This window comes from Xenopus laevis, chromosome 5L, assembly GCF_017654675.1.
Source record: "Xenopus laevis strain J_2021 chromosome 5L, Xenopus_laevis_v10.1, whole genome shotgun sequence".
Classification (NCBI taxonomy): Eukaryota; Metazoa; Chordata; class Amphibia; order Anura; family Pipidae; genus Xenopus; species Xenopus laevis.
This window is the reverse complement of record NC_054379.1, coordinates 413,037-417,302: the sequence shown is the minus strand read 5'-3', so window position 1 is coordinate 417,302 and position 4,266 is coordinate 413,037.

The window sequence follows — 4,266 nt, the reverse complement described above, 5'->3', positions numbered from 1 at the left end:
TTGCCAGAATCGAGCCATGTGGATCGGATGGCGGACTGAGAGCTCAGCGAGTAGGTTTCTAGCGTTCGAAGAGCATAGGCCCTGTCAGAAGAAACAGGTTTTGTTATTTTAGCCTTTATTCCTTAATTTTAAATGTATATGTTTGAAGCTGTATATACCAATCTTGGTGATCTCATTGCTGCTACTAAAAACCTTAATTTCCTATTATTCTCTCTTGCCTGCTCTCTGTCTTAGTATTGCAACACCGGAAGTACTCTGCCATATAGGAAGCGACAGTGGAATCTGGTCACTTGGCAACATGTGCTCCCTCTTTCTGTGGATTGTAATTTTCACTCGAACTTTCTATTGGCTAAATCTTGCCAAGTCAATCCCTAGCAGAGACGTGCAAAAGAAACAGAAGATGCATGTGCAGGCCAGTTCAGTGTGAATTTGTTTGCCAAGCCCCGGGCAGGGAACTCGCAAAACCCTACAAGAGTAGAGTTGTTAAGAACACAAGAAAGAGAGAGCTTAGCAAGGCTAACTTCAAATTATAACATTTAGAAAAATGATCTGGCAAAAATGTTTTTTTTTGTGATCAAAGGGGCTTTTAAGAATGTAGAAGTATTATTCTTTGACGGTGAAAATCAGCAGTATCTCCTGTCTTGCTGCTAAACCATTCTCATATTTGTTTGCATTTTGTTGTACAGGGGTTCAACTTACTAATCACCTCATGCGAGAGAGGTTGGAGATATCCATGATCTAGTCTACTGCTTTAAACAAACTTAGTAGGCTAAAGTCAATAATAGCAACACATAGCCTCAATGCAATAATAATAGTGTATTATTGTTTTACACAGAACTCAGGGTTATAAAAAAGATTACGTTTTTGTGGCTTAAGTATGGGAACCGCATTACAATCTTGATATACATCTTGTTCCATTATGGGTATGGTAAATCATAATAAATAGGAATATACGAGAAAATAAGTGAGCCACCTTTTAGGTATAAAAAGTTAAGAAATTCAATTAAAAGGCAACTATACGCATGTATTATAGGACCCTCATAATCAATGGTGCTGGCTTATACATAGAATAAGGTCAGTTTGTATTACTGTGAAGCCAGGTACAGTACAGAGCGCTGGGTGTGAGACACACTGTAGCATGCAAAAATACAGCACAAATATACATAAGGGGTGGCTAGTATAATATAAAGCTGTTAGTACTACTTGAGCATTTTAGTGAAGTAGGTGAGACCCACGCTGTATTATGCATTATAGATCATAGAAAATTGAACTTGTGGTGTTTAGTACCAAAACCATAAATAAAAAGCAGTGTAGTTTATCTGTCCTGCTGGAGTTATGTATTTAATACACCATAGTTCTAATAACTTAATGCAACACGGGACACACATTGACCACAGAAAGAAGGCGGGCAAATGATTTTATTTTTTAAGGCAATATAAATGAACCCTGGGATATACTTTCTCAAGCATGTGGCGATCAACATGAGTACATGCAGCGATAAGCATAGTGATAAAGTGGTACTGAATTAAATATACTTACAGAAATGACAAACAAGACAGATGAGCAATGGAAGTGCTAGTAAAGATTGAGCAAGGCATCCTGCAAGACACGCAGTAATGGCAATTGGTAAAAATGTTGGTACAATTTTGAACTTCCACTTCCCAGCAAACTCTAAATTCCTATACTGGAGAAATAATAACAAGTGTGGAAGAAATAATACAAGTCGGCCTATAGAGTTCCAGCAAATGTCAAAAGACACAAAGTATGCTAGAAAATGTGAATGGTGAAATTGAAATACAGATTCCCAGCATGCCTATAAACAGGTACATACTGGAGGAAGCTAATAAAGTAGGTTATGCTTCAGCAAGCCACATGAACCAAATGTAGGGAATATATAGTGTACACATCAGACTACAATTCCCAGCTTGCTTAAAAAAAACAGTAAATATAACTGAGGATGCTAATAAAAGTTGCCTATGCTTCCCAGCAAGCGGCTAACAAATGAATCAGTGAATATTATTGTTCACAGACTACAAATTCCGCTCAGCATGCTCTATATCAGTAATAAACTGAAAGGAAGCTAAATAAGAACGTATGTTGGAAATGTTTCCCCAGCAAATGCCCCATGAAAATCCAATGATCGATTGGGATATTAGTGTACATAAGTCAGGACTACAATTCCAGCATGCTCTATAAACAGCTCACATAACTGGAGGAGCTAATAAAGAAGTTAGGTTAATGGCTATCCACAGCAGCTTCCTAGACCCAAAAATGATCATGGGTCATTAGTTGTAACACATTAGACTACCACAGAACTACAATTCCAGCATGCCTCTAAACAGTATATAACTGGAGGAGTAATAAAAGTTAAACTATGCTCTCGACAGGTGCGCTACACGAAATGATGTCATATTAAAGAGATATTTAGTTGGTACCGACGTACAATTCCCAGCTATGCTAAACTATATAAGTCGTACTAACTGGAGGAGGCTAATAAATAAGTATGTTTGTTTCTCAGCAAGCCCCTGAATAAAAAAAACCGCAGCTCCATGATGAAGAATGAGTATCGTCCATGAGTGGGATATTTGTGGTACACATCATGACTATTAAATTCCGCAGCGATGCTCTATAGAACAGTCATAATGGGAGGGAGCTAAATAAAGAAGGCTTTATGCTTCCAGAGGACAAGCCATATAAAACAGTAATAGATCAATGGGATTGGTTTAGTTAGATGCATCATGCGATGGAGATCTGAGCCCAGCGATGTCTCGTTATAAACAAGTACATAGACTGGAGGAGCTAATAAAAGTAGGTTATGCTTCCCAGCAAGTCCCCATAAACCAAATGATATGGATATTAGTGTACACATCAGACTACATTCCCAGCATGCTCTATAAACAGTACATAACTGGAGGAGCTAATAAAAGTAGGTTATGCTTCCAGCAAGCCCATAAACCAAATGATCATGGGATATTAGTGTACACATCAGACTACAATTCCCAGCATGCTCTATAACAGTACATAACTGGAGGAGCTAATAAAAGTTGCCTATGCTTCCCAGCAAGCCCATAAACCAAATGATTATGGGATATTAGTGTACACATCAGACTACAATTCCCAGCATGCTCTATAAACAGTACATAACTGGAGGAGCTAATAAAAGTAGGTTATGCTTCCCAGCAAGCCCCATAAACCAAATGATCATGGGATATTAGTGTACACATCAGACTACAATTCCAGCATGCTCTATAAACAGTACATAACTGGAGGAGCTAATAAAAGTAGGTTATGCTTCCCAGCAAGCCCCATAAACCAAATGATCATGGGATATTAGTATACACATCAGACTACAATTCCAGCATGCTCTATAAACAGTACATAACTGGAGGAGCTAAGAAAAGTAGGTTATGCTTCCCAGCAAGCCCCATAAAACCAAATGATATGGGATATTAGTGTACACATCAGACTACAATTCCCAGCATGCTCTATAAACAGTACATAACTGGAGGAGCTAAGAAAGTAGGTTATGCTTCCCAGCAAGGCCCATAAACCAAATGATCATTGGATATAAACCAAATGATCATGGGATATTAGTGTACACATCAGACTACAATTCCCAGCATGCTCTATAAACAGTACATAACTGAAGGAGCTAATAAAAGTAGGTTATGCTTCCTAGCAAGCCCCATAAACCAAATGATCATGAGATATTAGTGTACACATCAGCTACAATTCCCAGCATGCTCTATAAACAGTACATAACTGGAGGAGCTAATAAAAGTTGCCTATGCTTCCCAGCAAGCCCATAAACCAAATGATTATGGATATAAGTGTACACATCAGACTACAATTCCCAGCATGCTCTATAAACAGTACATAACTGGAGGAGCTAATAAAAGTAGGTTATACTTCCCAGCAAGTCCCATAAACCAAATGATTATGGATATTAGTGTACACATCAGACTACAATTCTCAGCATGCTCTAAAACAGTACATAACTGGAGGAGCTAATAAAAGTAGGTTATGCTTCCCAGAAAGCCTCATAAACCAAATGATCATGGATATTAGTATACACATCAGACTACAATTCCCAGCATGCTCTATAAACAGTACATAACTGGAGGAGCTAAGAAAAGTAGGTTATGCTTCCCAGCAAGCCCCATAAACCATTGCATATAAACCAAATGATCATGGGATATTAGTGTACACATCAGACTACAATTCCCAGCATGCTCTATAAACAGTACATAACTGAAGGTGCTAATA